The sequence below is a fragment of the Canis aureus genome, chromosome 22, assembly GCF_053574225.1.
Source record: "Canis aureus isolate CA01 chromosome 22, VMU_Caureus_v.1.0, whole genome shotgun sequence".
Classification (NCBI taxonomy): Eukaryota; Metazoa; Chordata; class Mammalia; order Carnivora; family Canidae; genus Canis; species Canis aureus.
The window spans coordinates 12,169,803-12,189,503 of record NC_135632.1 but is presented as its reverse complement, the minus strand read 5'-3'; the positions used below and the strand labels follow the sequence as shown (position 1 = coordinate 12,189,503).

The 19,701-nt window shown below is 33.1% G+C and overlaps 1 long non-coding RNA gene across 2 annotated transcripts in view; it reads left to right on the top strand.

Annotated features, from left to right (window-relative positions):
• The first annotated feature begins 9,449 nt into the window (after positions 1-9,449).
• The window catches only part of LOC144293761 (uncharacterized), a 394,465-nt gene continuing 384,213 nt past the window's right edge, over positions 9,450-19,701 (top strand). Inside the window, exon 1 of one of the 2 annotated variants that reach the window (XR_013361014.1) lies at positions 9,450-9,547. This is a non-coding gene — a long non-coding RNA (uncharacterized LOC144293761). The remainder of the gene's footprint in view (positions 9,548-19,701) is intronic. The other variant, XR_013361013.1, reaches the window with a different exon arrangement.

Sequence of the window (19,701 nt, the reverse complement as noted above, 5' to 3'; positions counted from 1 at the left end):
TTGATCTTATCCACATGCCATTTGCTGTGTATAAGTGCCTTGGGCAGTGAACAACACTCAGTTCTGATAGATTGGGAAGATACCCAGGAAATTTCCTTTGGGAAATTTCCTTTCCATTGCCTAAATGGAAATGCTAAATAATAATCAAAGTGATTTCATTTTTAAGGTTCAAAGTTTAAGGAGGTTCCTAAAGCTACTGTAAAAATTATGATCAAGATCTAATGTTCTTTATGGTATTTGATTTTTTCATATTAATATGGCATATTTCTTTATATTTTATTCTTAGAGTATTTTATTTATTTATAGTCCTGTATTATTTCTGAATACTAAACCCTGGTCACATAAATGTATTGTTAATATCTTTTTCAGATTTTGCCTTTTACTCTCACTTTCTTTTGGGGACTCTTTTGGGTATTTACTCATGTCCTGGCTAATTGTTCAGCAAAAAAGTGTAATACATACCATCACCATTATATCATACTACATGGAATTTTAGTATTTACTATACATTTGAGGTACTTCTTATTTTAAATTTTAAATATGATATGGATTTTTAGACACTATTAGATATTTTGCATAGCTTAATTCATATTCAAATTACCTTATTATTTTTCTATCAAGTTTATGAATAATTTTAATTAGAGAGTTTCTTGAGTTTACAAGGCAAAAATCTTAAAAAATAACATTTTACCGATTAATTATGTATGTCAATCAGAATACAAAATAAATCATAAAAATAAATTGATTGTTGAAATTTATAAGAATCTATTAACCTCTAATTAAATATGAAATGCATATAACTTTTAGAGAATCTGTAATATGTAGATGAAGCAATAAAGCTATTAAAAAATCTGATAAATTAGTAGTGCTTAGGAAAAGTACAGACTCCCAAAAATATACCATGAGTATTAAGGCTACTAACACAAATTTCTCTCTAACAGAGCCTGGAATTCTTTATCTTTTTAGACCTGTCTGTAAAGCCTATTATTGAGATTTGCTACATTCATTGGTCATAAATATGTTAATGTAAATTGTTTTTAATGTATTTTTATCTCCGTGAAACCTAAGATCAGAGGAAATGCGGAAAGTTATTTGAATTAACCTCCATATTTTTGCTTACTGTCCTAACTCCAAAACATCACAATCTACTCTGGGAGGCTAAGGTGATTCAAGGGTGTGAGATGAGTGCCTGAAGCAGGGGTAGAAGTTCATGGAGGTTGGAGAGGCGCAAAGGAATTATATAGGAAGAAGCTGAAGATGAATACTTCTTTTTTTAAAAATATTTTATTTATTCATTCATGAAAGACATGGAGAGAGAGAGGCAGAGACAGTCAGAGGGAGAAGCAGGCTCCCCACAGGGAGCCCCATGTGGGACTCAATCCTAGGACTCCGGGATCACACCCTGAGGCAAAGGCAGATGCTCAACCGCTGAGCCACCCAAGTGTCCCAAGATGAATACTTCTTATTTCAATACTTAGGAAATCCCATTTCTCTCTTTTCTCCCTCATGCATCTTTTGGTAAATTTTATGTTAGATCCGGAATAGAGGAGCTATATCAGTAATTTAGCTCAAATACAACATGGGCTAAATGGAATTTTGTGGGAAGAAACTGCTAGACATAACATTGCATTGCACTTTTGAGAAAACCAATTTAGAACCCCAAATAACATACCTATAAATAAGATTTTATGACAAAACCTGTGTACAAACTAGAAGTTGTTCACCTAAAATAAATACTGCTTTTCTTGAAAACAAGACATGACTCTTCTAAACATTTTCTTTATATTTCTAGAATGTTTCAATCCATGTCGTGAAGCATCATAGATACCTGAAGTATTAGATGCCTGATGTATTATGAGACAGTTATTCTCTCAGAATAATGTGTTTAGTGTGGGTTGCTACGGTGACAAAATAAATGACACCTGATGTACTGGTGTTTAAAATTGTAATAGGAAGGCCACAGGTTTGTTTGGTAGCTATGATTCAGCCTTACTGTATAAAATGAATGTTCATTATAATCTTCTTTAAAATAATGTTTAAATGATAAAGGAAGAACATTTTCTAATAACCTCTTCAGATTCAATCTGATGACTTTGAAATATGACTGCGAAGTAGAAGTATGAACTTTCTATTTTATTTATAAGTTAATTTCGATGTGGGAAAGAGTATCCCGTTTCAATTTTCGTTTTTGAGACATAGAATCTTGTATTTAGGAAGTATCATGGACTCTTTCATGCCATGGGTATGTTTAAATAAATCTCAGCTCATGAATGATTGATCTTAAGGAATTAGAAAACATCTCTAGGGTGAGCAATTAGATCTCTTTTTATTGTTGAGTTCTGGTTCAACAGGCATGAAATTCTAGGGCATGGATTGTGAGTTACAGTACTCCAGGGTCCTAACTCCATTGGCAAGTTCTGATACTTTCAAAATGAAATACCAGCTTCATATTCAAAATCCCCCTTTGTTCAATGATCCTTGTAATGCATTTTGATGTTTTAATCTCTCAAGTGTTGGTTGAGTCCAGGTTTAGAGAATACCTTCAAAGTTGCCATAGATATTCAGTGAAAAAGATATCCAGTGCATTGCACTATGCAAAAAAGATGAATAGGTTGATGCACAATTAGACACATTTTACATAATTAACTTGCTATTTTTAGTCAATGTTGAGTGTATGAACACCTTTTTTTTTTTTTTGTCACTGAGCTTATATATAGCCATGTGATTATTTCTAACCAGTGATATATGAGTAGATATGTGATGTGTGTCATTTTGGGCCAGAGAGTTTATTTTTGATGGCCAATTTTCTGGCCTTCTCTTCTCATATTATAGTAATTGTGAAGCATGTGTCAGAATGAGGCCTTTAAACAGCCTGATTTTGTGTGTGATAGCAATGAGCAGAGGCTTCCACTGTCAACCCACATGAGGCATGTAATTAAGAAATAAACTTCTTCTGTTGAAATTAGTCTACATGTTAGGGTAGCAGAACATAGCCTATCTGGCTAATAGAAAGATGGAGATGGATATTTATACAATTACTAGGTAGCTATCATGTAAAGTATACAGGAAATATTTCCTCCTCCATAAAAAAGAAACTCTTTACTGGTTTAAATTTGCCACATCAGTATTTTACACTGTCTAAAAATAAAACAAAGCTAAACAAAAAATAAATAAAAATCACTCAACTTTTTCTTGAATGATCTTTAAAGTCAGTGTGGTAAGCATTTGCATATTTATGTGCATTAATACCAGATTATGAAAATATCAATAATTGGGTTAGATTCAGAAGAAATTTTAACTCCAGCTCTTTATTTCACAAAGATAACTCAAATTAAGAGATTTTTTAAATAATAAATTTATTTTTTATTGGTGTTCAATTTGCCAATGTACAGAATAACACCCAGTGCTCATCCCGTCAAGTGCCCCCCTCAGTGCCTGTCACCCATTCACCCCCACCCCCCACCCACCTCCCCTTTCACCACCCCTAGTTCATTTCCCAGAGTTAGGAGTCTTCATGTTCTGTCTCCCTTTCTGGTATTTCCCACAATAATAAAAATATGTGCTAAAAGCCCAAGTTTTCTGAAAACTAGGTTACATTTCCATTACTTAAGACACATTTCCTTCATATCACCATCTAGCTGTATGCAGAGAACAGTCCAGAAATGTTGGAGAGGAAGGGGTGTGTTGGCAGGTAAGAACTCTTAAAGAATGTATTTGAAGATCGAGAAGAAAAAGCTATAGAAAGAGAAATGGTACAACAAACTACATCACAACACTTTAGAGCTATTCCTGCATTTTTTACGTGAAAGTCATACAATTATTGTTCCAAAGAGACTCTGGTTGGCTATCCAGTCCTCAGGTCCGTATCTCACATGAGTCACAACCTTTTTTCCCCAAACATTTAAATAGCTATTATAAGTTATAATCATATATCAAACTTCTAAGCAGATTAATGTACGCTTCAGAATCTTCAGACAAAATTCTATTTTCCCATTGGTAATCTCTGGATCTGTTGGTCTAGTCTTTATATTTTTTTCCAGTAACAAGTAGATGTGTAAGGATTCCCCCCAACACACTGTGCTTCTGCTTTAGAAGAAAGGATACCCCGATTCTTTCAAAACATCCTCAAAATAATGACCTGGGACTAAATTAACATTTCTAAAAGTCACTGAGATTTTCGGATAAAATTCAGTACAAGAGCACCCAGTTAAATTTTATTACCACTTATCAGGATTGGGCTACACTTAGTATGGTATCTGTGCTTTGTTTATCTCTGTTTTAATAGGCATTTCATTGACATTTTGATAGACTCCTCCAGTGCTTGAGGTTATTAAATTCTGTGCTTCAAGTTATTAAAGTCAGAGAAAAGCAATTAAAATCACTCCTTTGATCGTGCATTATTCACTTATTTTTAGCCTCGGATATTGGACTGGAAAATTTTTAAACGCCAAAGGTTTTAGATAAGTTTGAGGAGATATTTCTAAATAACAACAATAGTAAATCTACAATTATTTTTTTAAACTGCTGTTTAGACATTTTGAAATGCAATTATCATTGATTGTCACTATATATATATGTATGTGTATATATATATATATACATACACACACGCACACATGCATGGCTGCCGTTGTTGATACTTGCCTTTCTTCTTTCTTGAAAGGAGGGCAAATTATGTGAAAAATATTATTGACAAATTCAGAAGTTATATGTCCTTGCAACTCTGGCAAGGAAACAACTTCAAATAAGGTTTATTTCACATTAAGTTTTACTTATATTTTATATGACAAAGATTATAGTTCACTCATTCTATGGCAAAGAAACAGTGAGGTGACTCAAGTTCATAACTTGTGTTAACAACAATGATCTTAAAAAACAACAACAATGATCTTAATACCATTCATTTATCAAGATTCTGCTCTATTTCAAATTCTGTATTATGAATTCTGTGTGTGTGTGTGTGTGTGTGTGTGTGTGTGTGTATTGTGCTTAAACCTTATAATAAATTAAGAGGCAAGTAGGGTGATTTCCCTCTAGAAGTGAGGAGACTAATGCTTAAATTGGCTAAAAACATCCCACTAATAAATGGTAGAGGCACAATTCAAATCTAGCTTAATTTTATTCCAGACATATGCTGTGATAGTTTGCTACCTTGTCTTGCCAACCTTGTCTGTTTTAAAATTATATTCAAACATTTGTAATGATAATAGTTGGTATTCCTAGAGCCTTGACTTTGCACCACGCACTGCTATCACCAATTCAGATGTATTAACTCATTACTTCTCACAACATCCCAGTTATTTTACAGATAATGAAAGGTATAGAGAAGCTGTACAATTTGCTAAGTTAGTACAGGTGGTAATTGATGGAACTAGGATTCAAACTGATTCCTGAGTTTGTGCTTATAACCATCATATTTACGCTGATTATTGCTTTTGTGAATGCCAGGTAAGAGCTCTCTTCAAGAATGGTAAGATGCCATATGAATATTTTACCGTTCACATTCCTATCTTCTTATTTTTAATCCCTCCCGCCTTCTTCGATACCAGTCTACACAGTCTCTACATTTTATATGTTCTAGTTCTTCTGAACGTAGTGTTGACCTGAAGTGCTGTTTTAAAAATAAAAATGATTTGTAGGCCATGTGACTTCTCAGTGAGTAAGAGTGTCAGGAGTATATAGCAATTTCTGCCAAGGATGCAGGAGGGTAGAACTGTGTTTCAGTTGTCATTTAATTAGTGTAATAGCCATAAATCATTACCTAAACTTAAACAAAAATGATTTAAGTAATTCTTAAATTACTTAAATTCATGCATTTATCTTAAATAATGTTAATCTAGCTCTACCTGGACACTTCAATTCTAAATTCTAGATTTCCACCTATTCTTAAATACCCAGTCTGTCCCACCGTCCTTGTTAGGGTCCACCTGAACATCTGCTCCCAGAAAACTACTGTCCAGTCTGGAAACCAATTCCTGTAAGAAGGGGACTCTGCTTTCTCTTGACAATTTCACTTTCCTTAGCTTGATGTTGTAACTTCTCTATGATAATCGCTTTCTAAAATGAGGAATACTCACCTCATTAATCCTAGATCCATTACTCTGTGTTTCACCATTCCCAAATAACATCCTGGCTTGCCAGGTTGAGTTTCCTCCAGCCGCTCTGATTGTCATCTCAATCTCATTGTTATTGCAAATGCTACTCAGATGACTTTCATCAATCTTAGCATATGTTTTTAGACATCAATAACTTGTCAGCGTCTGTTTTAAAACTTGCTGCTCAGACAAACAAAATATCAGTGCAGAGCCCAGTGATAATTTCTCAGTATTTCCTTGAACTTTACATGAGGCTTTTATTGCTATGACCAAAAAAAAAAAAAAAAGGCATTAGACTTTGTAGCAGCCCATATCATTTATGGCTCATAATGAATTTACTTTTAAACAAAATACACACAAAAATTGTTATAAAAGACTTAAGCATATAGTTAATTAAGTTTAACACTTAGATTAATATTAACACTTTCATACATATTAAATATTAACAATTATATTGAACATTTTTGTCTGATATATTTTTTTAATTTAAATTCTGTCAGCCATGCCATACCTATTTATATATTTGTATCTTTTGCAAATATATTGAAATTAGTTTCCAGTGAAATGGAAGGGGCCAAATCTAAGTTCTTTGGCATGACCCAACACCCCTTCCATCCAGCCTAACGTTGTACTATCAATGAGTTATCTTTAAACACTAGTTGTCCACCAGGCCCCTGGTTGCTAGTGATGTTACTCATGCTAGTAGACAAGTATTCATTGAGTGTTTGCAAAGGTTCTAGCCCAAGATCATTCCCGTATATAAATAAATATTGGGAAGTAGACTGATTTTTTATTCAGTTACACATAATTTTCAATCTCATCAATTTTCAAAGCAAGAGACTAATACAGCCTCTTTCCTGGTTGGCATGTAAAGTATATAACTTTATTTTTTAACCAAAAATGGGACAAGATGTTCTGGGACCTTTCAAAGAATATAATCTTGAAATCATTGATTAATTACATCTATCCAAATATTAAGTGAATGAGACTCTTTGTGAAATATATCCTATACAATTTACAATTCTCACTGGCCCCCATTACTTGGGTAATAGCCAATTGGTGTGTGAACACATATGTACAAGTTAAATGAAACCCCTACATTATATTCAAATTTATTTGAATATCCTTTGTGGGGTTCTGTAACATACCTATAAAATTCTTAAAATCATAAGTGTACCAAATAACATAGAGAAGGCCTATAAGACTAATTATTCTAAAGTAGTTCTGTGAATTTAGACCCTCCATTGTTTGCTAAATGCTTCCATTCATTTGTTATCCCAGAGGATTTATTATCCTAAATGAGCATTGGTATGATTGCTGATATTACAGAGGGACATTATGTGAAATAGTTTGATGAAATTCATCATTTTAATATAGAAATGATGGTAAGACCATATTTTTATACTTAATTCATATTTTCTTATGAGAATCACAAAATAAATATCTGGTAAGTTTTAGAACTTGAGTAACTGTGTTTCTTTCTCCTGGGAGAATGGGGTACTTGTCAGTTTCTCTTGTGTGAACCTCCCAAATATAACAATTTGGTTTTTGCCTCCTTCCTAAATTGGCTACTAGAAATCATAATTTCTAATTTTACCTATAGAAAATCTGCAGGAAGCATGGATTCCTGTCCCATAACTTCATCTTGTATTTCTTATCTTTTTTTGTAATTATAGTCTTCTCATAGCTTACTCCAGGTGCTTATTCATATTTTATCTGTGTTGCATTAAATTATTTATGGAACAAACCAGAGTAGAAATAAATAATTAAGTAATTAGGCCAAGAAATAAATAAACAAAGTGCCTATTATAGACAAAGTATAAATCATGACATTTGCCTAAATCAGTAATATTCATCAAAATTTTCAGTGATGATGGAAATGTCCCACACATGGATTTTCAAATATGCTATCCATTAGCCACATATAACTGTTTAAGTACTTGAAATGACACTATTAGAAGTGAGAAACTAAATTTTTTATTTTAAGTAATTTAAATTTTTTGTTTAAAAAGCCACATGTGGTCTGTGGCTACCATATAGGACAGCAGAGGAAATCATAATGCTATTCATTTTACAGTACTTCACAAATTAAAGCACCTCATTTTTTTGTAACTTAACCAGTTTCTAAGTGAAATAGTTTACTATATATATATTTTTTTAATATTTCATTTATTCATGAGAGACACAGAGAGAGGCAGAGATATAGGTAGAGGGAGAAGCAGGATCCCTGTGGGTAGCCTGATGTGGGATTTGATCCCAGGACTCTGGGATCATGCCCTGAGCCAAAGACAGATGCTCAACCACTGAGTCAACCAGGTGCCCCTACTATATATTTTCAAAATATTGTTCCTCTAAAATTGATGGACTTGGGGGAAAAGTGTCAATAAAAATGTAAAGTATTGACTCGCCTCTCTAGCAATGGGATATGTTTTTCAGTTTGGCTGACTCGTTTGTTGTTTCATGTTATTCTGGAGTTTTTGGTCTGTTTTAATCTTGAGAAGAATATCTTCCTTCTCTATTTTTCTTGTGTTTATTCCTTCCTGGGGGTTGGTGAAGTTGACCCTTCTGGTGTGAAACAACCTATATCTTTCCTATTTGTGAGGATATCGAGGCCTGGGGGTTGTCAGGAGCTGAACATTTACAAACATTTTTTGCCAGATTTTTCTAGCCAACAGTGACCTGGTATCTAGTGTAAACCAGTGGCTCTCAAAATAGAGCCTGCATCAGAATCACCTGGAAGGCCTGCTCAAAATCACATTGCTGGACCTCACCCCTAGAATTCAGATTTAGTAGATCTGGCCTGGGGCCTAAATATTAACATTTCTAACAAGTTCCAGGTGATGCTGATACTGCTGGGCCAGGAGCTACACTTGAGCTCCATTGCCCTATCTGCTTATAGATTTCACTTTCAGGGGCATCTGGCAGCTGCTCACTAGTGCCATAAAACTTTTTGAGTACAAGCAGAAAAGCATTATAAACCGTGGCCTATGAATTAGGATACCTGTAATCTGGTCCGAGTGTTTGTTCTGGAATGTGTACATTGTTTCTGGGAGGTGTCACATTATATTAATATGTTTTATTTGATTCTGAGGTGTATTGTATATAAATATAACTAATAGTAGTTGAATTACAAAGCTTGTGAGTGATTTGCTTACATTTAGAATGTGGATTTAATGATATAATACCTTAAAGGAAAATATAATAATATTTTATTGAGCATATTATTATTATCAAGAGGTATACTAAGTCCCATTTATACATGCTTGCATGATCATATTTAATGCATGCACTATGTTTTTTGTAAACACGTTTTAGTATTTATAGTTTGCCCATAAAACAAGGAAAGCTTGAAGAGCTGAGTCCGTCATTTGCCTATGAGCCACAGCTGAAGGAAGCTGTGATTCACGCTTTAGAGCCCACTCTCTTAGCTCCTGAGCAGATAAAGGATAAAGGTAAGATTACCAAGATCTGTATAATCAGACAAATGGTCGTTTTCTCAGTGTATAGAGTTATGAAAATTAAATTCAGAGTTATTTGTGGGGACATTAAAGGTCTATGTTGACATAGAATCAAATCTTTTCATATATTTCCCTGAAATAGCTAGTAGTTCTTTGATAAAGTGTAGAAATACCTTGTTTGTCAATATCTTATTAACTTTACAATGTTATTAAACTGATATTTGAGTAAAAATCTTTTACTATGAAGAGAAATTCTTTTTAAAACCTAGTTTTCAACTGCTGTGTGTGAAAACTCTTGCTCTGCAAGGGAATTAAAGAGATACATAATGTGTTGAAATATAATTTTTTGCATCAACAACTTATCAGAAGCATGTCTTGATTCCAATTTTTATTTCTATGGCTCCAACATGAAGAAGATTCCTAAAATGATATACTTTTAAATTTCAGATTTTTTTATTTTCCTTTTTGAGTTAAAATTAATCTTAAATAAATCAGTGGAATTTTGGTACAATAGTTCTTAAAATGTGTGAACTTATTTCTAGTTTAATCCTTTATATTGGTGTTGTATTATCTATAACAAAATATGAGGCACTTAACTGCATCCATAAGCCTTAAGATAACCTTATTAAAAGTAAGTTTTATTTACTTTTAAACAGAATATTATTTAATTTACTAAATAATAATGACATTTCCAAGGTGACTTTAGGAATAGAAATGGGAAAATCACTTCAAGTGGCTAATCATTCAAAATTATAAATCATGATTTTTCATATGCACTGTGTAGAATATGCGTAACAAGTATCTGAAAACAACTTTATATAGGTATATCCTCAAAAAAGTAATTAAGTCATTGCTTATAACATCATAAAACTGCAGACTTCATGATGCCTACCTTTGGGAACCACTGAGAGTTGTTAAACTCAACGGTGAGATTTTTATCTCATAGTCATTAGGGCTATTGGAGTAAATATGACTGTATTTGTGATATGTAAAGTAGCAGTATAGTATATATGATTTCCTTTTTTGCAAAAATAAAAAATATTCTATAACGTAGGTAGGCAGCTAGATGATTTCTAGAGTAATAGGCAAAAAGTAAGTAAGAGGTAAATCTCCTCCAGTGTGTTGCGAGCAAAAAATTCCTTCAGTTTATGCCTTTGTAAATTTTCTTATTTTGCAATAATACAACCATGAATATCCTTATCTATAAATCTTCATGACAAACCTGAATTTTCCTTAATAAATTCCTATATTGTAATTCTAGGATATAAACAGTATTGAGTAAAACATTCCTTACACAATGCTGTATTGTTTAAGCTACCACCAGTAAATACCTAATAGAGAATTCTTCTGCACTCATAAAAAAGTTAATGTTCATTTTTTCCTATTTGATGTAAGAAAAAAATTTCATGTAAATGAATATGTTTGTGACACTTGGGGTGATTGAAGAATTTTTTGCTTATTCAAGTAATTTGCAATTCTTCAATTATTAATCAGTAACATGATTGAAAGATTATATTATGTTCCAAAAAGTTGAGTACTAACTATATTTTGTTCTACTTCATATTTGGAAAAATGTAAACCTTCTATAATGTAAATAAGATACTTAGAGTTAGGGTTCTAAAATGTATTACTCAAAAGGATACTAAAAATAATTTACCCAAAATTCTTTGGTTTATAGATTAGGAAAGTCCTATCCAGATAAGACTTAACAATTCCTATATTGTAGAAGTTGCCAGATACAAAATTAACATCAGAGCTTGCTATCATGGTCCATTGTCTTTTCCCTATTCCAGGATCTGTCTCTAGAATATTCATATTATCAAAAAATTTTAAGCTCTAAGTGAGTAGATGATGGTGAGGCTGTATAGTGCATATGTCACCTTTTATTTTATTTTTGGTGCTCTGAATGATTATATATATCTTGCGCATTGTGCAGATCTTACAAAGTGACATTCTCAAATAAGCGCTGAGCTTTCTTTTTTTTTTTTTTTTTAATTAGTAGCTGAACTGGAAAATGCAAGCTGTCAAATATGTGTTTCTTTTTTAATACTCTAAATAGAATAGCTTCATATTAATTACATGGTAGCAACCAACTAAACGAATTACATAAGGAGAGCAGAACTCAAAATATTCTATATTTAAGAGACCACACAAAGACCTAAATGAATCCAGAATTGGTGTATTTTCAAGGAAGAATGATACTGTATTTTAAAATAATGTGATTTTGTCTTAAATTACTCACAAGCTTTGGCATTTATTCATTCCAATAGCAAAGGACAAGAATATGAAGGAGAATAAAACCCCGATAAACCAGAAGGAAACATTTTATACTATTTTATTGGGAAATAATTGCCAGTAAATTTAACACCCTTGAACTCTGTACTTCACATTTAATCAAGATAAATAATATAACAAACTTAAACATTTAGAAGGTATTTTACAATATCGGTAGACAGATCATTTCGGGCTATTATCATCTCTGAGAAAAGAGAAAGATTGAGTTATTTACCTGTGATCTCACAATAACACAGTGAAGGTAAAATTAGAACCAGGAGGTCCTTGGTCAGAACCTTGAATTGATTCGGTGGGTTTTGCTTTGCTAACTTGGCATTTGCAGTCTTTTCCTCACATAAAAACAGTAGTTCCCTGGCTATATGCATGTGAGTAACTAAATAACTAGGAAAAAGAGTTTTTAAAAATTACTTTAAGTAGAAATCATGAAAATAAAAGTACTTAATTTTGACAAAGCCCAGTTAATACATGCAGACCATGAGATTTCAAGAGGTTGTGATTTTCTCCATCCTATTACAAACTGAGTCAGTACTTAAATGTAGGTTTTCTTCAAGTTCATGTTATTGACCTAATGGAAATATTTAGTTGTTTTCTTTTTTTCTTTGCAAGTGGTCAAAACCTAACCTCCTGGCTTAAGTTAAAAATTGAGGGGCACCTGGGTGGCTTAGTGGTTCAGCATCTGTCTTTGGCTCAGGGCGTGAGCCCAGGGTCATAGGATCTAGTCCCACATCGGGCTCCTTGCACGCAGGGAGCCTGCTTCTCTCTTTGCCTGTGTCTCTGCCTCTCTCTCTGTGTCTTTCATGAGTAAATAAATAAAATCTTTTTTAAAAAAATTTGAGGCTTTTGTTGGCTCATAGATTTTAAGTAATAGATGAAATATTATTAAACCACAAGAAGTACGGGATAAATCTGCAAGTGACTAAAACACTCAGATGGCCTATGTTTTTCTTCATTCACACACGTAGAAAGGCATTTGCCTTTCTCTGCAGAGTGGTTTCATTCTCTTCCACTAGAGACTTTCTCTGTATGATGGGGAAATGGCAATACCCAGGTTCTCTCAAAAGTCTTCTTGCTTGTTAACAAATATTTATGTCTAGACTCCCCAAGGGCATAGAAAGTATATACCTCCCTGTATATACTTCCTTTTCTGTCTTAGCACTCAAGAGCTTAAGCAAAACTCATTAAGTGAACATCTAGTTATGTATTAATTGTAAGAACATGAGTTACTATCTGTTCAGCATCCTCTATGTGATCAATTCTAGGCTAGATTATTTATATTTTTATTTCTCGTTTTCTAAAAAACCCTGAAGGTGAAGCATTACATTCTACTTTACTGATAAGGAAGCTTTAGGGAGGGGTTGAGATTTGAACTCAATTCAATGCAAACCTAAAGCCTGTCTCTTTCTATTTTATCTAATAAGAGATTAGTGTTTATCAGGTTTATGGTTTGCTTTAAATAATTCATTAGGCTAATTTTATCATTAACCTCTTCTCCACAAAGACTTTGAATTTTCAGCTTTTGAAAGACAATGCAGAGGTGTATAATATCAAGCAAGATAATCAAGTTTTGCTGAAATTAAGGTTATAGTATTCTTTTTCTTAATACGTGTAGTATATTAGAGAAGTTATGATATTTCAGATTTTAAGGTGATTTTAATACTAAAGCATATCAGGATGCCTGGGTGGCTCAGTGGTTCAGCATCTGCCTTCAGCTCAGGGCCTAATCCTGGGGTCCCCGGATTGAGCCCCACATTGGGCTCCCTGTGAGAAACCTCCTTCTCTCTCTGCCTATGTCTCTGCTTCTCTCTGTGTCTCTCATGAATAAATAAATAAAATCTTTAAAAAATTAAGTATATCAAATGATAGTAATTTCAGGAGGATAATTTTTAAAATTTATTACAATTCTATGTCAATAGGCTGTATGTCATTGAATTTTTAGCTACCATTTTTATTAATGCTAAAAAGTATGCTTTCTAAGCACAAAGTAAGAAAATCTATGGAAGAAAAATACAGATTTTTAGTAAATATAAGATAAAACATTTAGTATACAAAGATTTGAGTAGTATAAACATATTTTTATAACTTCAAACACAATAAAAAAAGGAAATAGTACCTTCTATGTCAAAAACTATGGTTCATAACTCTCATGTGGAATTTGAGATGAAATGACATTTTGTTTTGTTTGATTTATGTCACTACAATGGTAGTTTCTTTTTTTTAACTTACTGGCAAAATAATCTCAAGTGACATTCTTAATTTGGTTAATAATTTTATATTTTCCTAGTGTCTAGACTTAAAGGCAAATAATAAAGCAAATATAAATAACTTTTGAAATAATTGCTTCGAGTGATGACTGTCTTCAATGTATTAGGTGAATACTCAAGCCATTGGCTTGAGCTATAGTTTCCATCTATGAGAATGGAAGATATTTGTCTCTGGATATTTGCCCAGAGTCTCAAGTCACAATGGAATTTTACCAATCCATGCATGCTTTCTCTCTCTCACTTAAATCACAACCATCAGTGTTGTAGCTAAAACCTATCCTTCCCCAAATGAGGAGCTGATCAAGGCAAGTATGATAAAAAATGGCAGGCACACATAGAGAGTTAGACATTTTACCACTTTCAAACAGAAAATGCTGGATTTGTCACCAATATGAATCCTGACATGTGTAGTTATGGGGAAAGAGATTTTTTTTCTGATCTATATCAGTATCTTACTCATAATTTTTGAAAAAGAATATAGAAAGAAGACCTCCTACTCCTATTCTGTTTGTAGTTGACTTCTTGCAAAGAAATCCTGTGGTTTTCTTCTGTTTTATGAATACATTAGAATGCTACATGTTAATGGTAATACATAGTAAGTTAAAATTTGAAGTCATGAATTAAACCACTAGGAAAAAATAGTCATTTTCTCCTCTAGGCCAATCTTTCAATGTTTTTGAAATTCCTAAATTTCAAAATTACCTAATTTGAATTCCGAATTTTTTTTAAAAGATTTTATTTATTTATTCATGAGAGACACAAAGAGAGAGGCAGAGACACAGGCAGAGGGAGAAGCATGCTCCATGCAGGGAGGCCGATGTGGGACTCAATCCCGGGTCTTCACAATCAGGCCCTGGGCTGAAGGTAGTGCTAAACTGCTGAGCCACCCAGGCTGCCCTGAATTCAGAATTTTTCACAACCAACACAAATACCTCAGATGAGTGAGAAGAAGTTTATGACAGAGGACACTACCATGCCAATTTATTTAGAAGAACCTTGAATCAAACTTCCTTTTTTCCCCAGATTCTCACCAGACCTGCACTTCTCACTGGGAAGGGTAGTCCTGAGGTAATATATATATATATATATTTTTTTTCCCCTATTTGCTTATTTTGTGGCAACAAAGAGATTAAAATCCATTTTTCCCTGATTTGGACATATGTTGTTCATGGTACCATGTATTATATATACTTAATTATTCTGCCTTGACCCAGCTAACTGCAAGAAGCATCAAATCATATTTATGGTAATCAGTGTAAACACAGATACAGATTATGGATTACAATGTTTTTGATGTTTTGGGAATTTATGTTCTGTCTTAATAATGAAGTCAACTTGATTTTTATGATCTGTTTTTAATCAGTGCAGTTTTTAAAATTTAATCCATCAGCTTTGTGTCAGATTAATGAGTTTCAAAGACTTACAAAGGGTCCATGACTCATAATACTTCTGTTAACTGCTTGCTTCAGGGTTGATGATTCATGCTAAACAATAGCAATTAGATTCCTTTAATTTTTTAATATAGAATAAAGGTTGGAATTCATTCTTTAATAGCTACTTATGTTTATTTACAGCTCCTTACAGCCATGTTTTTACCCTTCCAATTTTACAGATGAAGGATCAATGAGGTTAAGTGCCTTGCCCAGCACCACCCAATAGGTGAATTAAAAGCTGAGATTAGAATTTCAAATATCAAATCTCCCTGTAAGTCATTGAGCCATGCTGCCTTGAAAAACATTAAAGAGTATCTTTGGAAATTTTTTGTAAGAAACTTCAAATTTCATGATAAAATTTAAATATTTTTTTCAAAGGAACTCCTTTATGAGAACTATAAATGTACATAATCAAATTCAATTTCAGCTTTTAATTAACTTATAACAAAATGGCTAGCAAAAATTTTAGTAGTATAATTCCATTTAGATTAAGGATACTTAAATGAATGTCTTTGTTTCATAAAGAAGATAGGATTTGCTCACAAATAATGGTTATGAAGTTGATAAGTAGGACTATAAATGTTCTTTTTACCCAGAAACTACATTCAATTTTTGTTAAATACATTTACAGTAGATTATATTATGATGAAGAGGATTCTAGGCTTAGAGACTGCTAATTTGGAGCCAATTTCCATCCATAAAAGGCTAAGCATTAATAAACTGAGTTGTAACAGATGACCTCTAATTAAAAATAAATCATATATTATAAAGTACATTTAAAAGCTATGAAGTGAACCCATTTTTGTGTGAATAATTATGTCCTTTAATGAATGACTTAATAACACATAATATGATTAGGGGAAGATTCCTACAGTACAATCATTGACTCACAGATGACAAACTCAGAAGATATTAATGTCTTCTAATAGAATCTTGATTGTACAGCAGAGATCAAATATTTATCAGTTCTTTCATTAAGTTTTTGCTTTGACTAAGATAGTACATCTTTCCCAGATAGACTGCCTCTGCTTTATTGTATTTCACAGCCATGCCCAATGTTCATTTTGTGCAGTACACACAGAATCATATAATTTGAAACTAAAATTTGGGATCAGTTAGTCTGTTCTTTCATTTTTCAGTGATGAACCAGAATTTCAGAGACCTAGAATTACCTTCTATGGATTACACAGTCTGTAGTTTTGTCATTTTCTGTAATCTGGATCTATATTCTGAGTGACTGCAGGAGGCATGATTCTACTAAGAGTTCACTTCTCAACTAACTGGCTTCATAAATATGAATTTAAATATTTCATCAAAATTTGAGAAAAATTATGGCCATTTTTTCTTCAATTTTTTGGTCTCTACTTTCATTCTTTTCCTTGGGGACTCCAATTATACTTTTATTTCTCTAATTTTCCCCACAGTTCACTGATCTTATGTTTATTTCATTTTGAATGTTTACGTTACTATAGCTTCATTTTTTTTTTTTTTTTTGCAGATTTTAATCTGTTGCTAATCCCATCTATAGCTACACTAGGAAATAATTGATTAAAAATAACGGGGTATGAAAAACTAAATATAGGTGCTATTCCTGTGCCTTTTTCTATGGTTTGAAACCATGCCAAGTAATCTAAAGTTCTATATTGCTACCTTCCCCCAAATACAACCAAGTAATAACATTTAAAATGTTTTTGAAAACTATAAATAAATATCTCAAATAATAGAAGATAAATTTTGTTTTAGAGAGAATAAGACAAGAATATAATTTAATTTTCTACCTTTTAATAGCAGTTAGGTATTAATCAAATTATGGTAGGAAAAAGATGCCTTTGGAAACCTGGGTGGCTCAGTGATTGAGTGTCTACCTTTGGCTCAGGTCATGATCCCAGGGTCCCAGTCCCACATAGAGCTCCCCAGGGGAGCCTGCTTCTCCTTTTCCTTGTGTCTCTGCCTCTCTCTCTCTCTGTATCTCTCATGAATAAATAAATAAAATCTTTAAAAAAACACCTTCAACGGTTTTAACCCTTCAGTTAAGATATGGTTTATTTTATAACTTATAAAAAAGTAAGCTATATCCTCTTATGAACAATGTACAATAGAGACAAGTTTTGGAACTTCCCCCATAGTAAAATGAATACTATGCAATTGAAATTTAAAAGTTACTGAAATGTCCTAGAGGAAAAAAGTTATAGAAAAATAAAGATATTTCATAATAGAAGTGTTGGTTTTGCCTCCATGATATAGTAAACTCTGCATAGGGTTACTAATGGAAGAAAAAAGCTTAGTTTTTTTTTTTTTTTTAAATGATTCTTTTATTCATGAGACACACAAAGAGAAGTGCAGAGGCCTAGGCAGTGGGAAAAGTGGGCTCCTTGCAGGGAGCCCAATATGGGACTCGATCCCAGGACCCCAGGATCATGCCCTGGGCCAAAGGTAGACGCCCAACCGCTGAGCTACCCAGGCATCCCAAAACTTAGTTTTGAGTGACAAAAAAAGAAATCAGGATACAAACAGACCAAGAGTATTTGGTGCTCAAGCCCCATGAATTAGTGCATTTTTTTCTTTACTTTTTCTTTACTTTGTGCTTTTCTCTCTGTTCTGATCTCTACAATGTGGTTCAAAGTCCAAGGTAGAAGATGAAGATCTATTCTCAGTTCTTCATACTAGGTAACAGGAAAAAGATGGGGAAGGAGGAAAAGACCTTTTATGAGATTTCCTAGAAGCTGATGCACAGCACATTCATGTATGTGCCAACGACCAGAACTTAGTAACCAGGCCATAAGACAAAGATCTGCAGTTAAAGCTAACACCAGATATTCTAGGACCAGAGACAAGAACAAATACCGAAGTAGGCAATGAGCAGCCTCTGCAATAACATGTTTAGTGGAAAAAAAAAAAAAAACTAAACAACAACAAAAAACTCCAAAATCATCCACAGTATAGCCATATTGTTTATTTAGGGCATTTAACCTCAGAGGACCTGATCTCAGGGATTATTCAAAAGAAATATGTGTGCCATTATATTAGCCTTCCTAGTAAGAGAGCCTAGTATGCTGTTCAGCATGATTAAAGTCAGCCACAGTAAGGAGGCTTATTTGAAGCATGAAAGCTAGAATTGTTGTATAAACTCCTTAGAAATTTTAAGGATTACTTTTAAAAAACTCAACATATCAATCATAAGGAAATTTATAGCTATGAATGAACAGTAAACTTTAATTATGAAATTCTACATATACATTTAATTTTCACCCATGCACACAAACTTTTATTTTAAGTCTACTGGCTGATAGGAATGGGAGAGAGAAAATGTATATTGTGTTCCTTAACAGAAATAAAAAGTTGTAGTACTGGCTATTCATCGGTCATCTATATTTTGCTACACTACTAAATGCTTCACATACATTTATCAAATTATCATCTTTAACAACACCGAGAGCTAAGTATTATGTTTCTCTTACAAATAAGAGCAGTAAGGTAAAGAGGGGTTGAACATTTTCATAAAATGGGAATGCTGTGCCTCTAAGACAACAGTCTCACCTACGAGTAAAAAGGACACTTAATGCCTCAAAATTTTGAGTACTGTCTAACACCTAAAGGTATTATTAAAAAATAATTTGCAGAATGCCTGGGTGGCTCAGCAGTTGAGCATCTTTGGCTCAGGGTGTGATCCTGGAGTCCCAGGATCGAGTCCCACATCGGGCTCCCTGCATGGAGCCTGCTTTTCCTTCTGTCTGTGTCTCTGTGTCTCTGTCTCCCTGTCTCTCGTGAATAAATAAATAAAATCCTTGGAAAAAATAATTTGAGGACTTGAACTCAATTGGCAAAAATGAACTAGTTCTTTCAAACAATGTAAATGCTAAAGGCATAATTTAGAGAATTGTCTTTACTAGAGGAAATATGAATTGTGAAGGTTTTTCACTGAAATCTAAAAAAAATGAAATAGATATACTAGGACTTTTTAACTTTCAGAAATTTTATGCTTTTTTTATTGAACTGGAAATTGAGGGGAGAAAATTCATTTACTGAGTCTTACAGCAAGGCTATTTCAGAGAATGAATGAGAAGTGTGTGTATGAAAATTGAAAATAAAATGCAAATGTAGCAAAAGTATACAATTTAGTTTGATTACAGTATAGGTCAGCTTGGCAGATGAGCTGCTT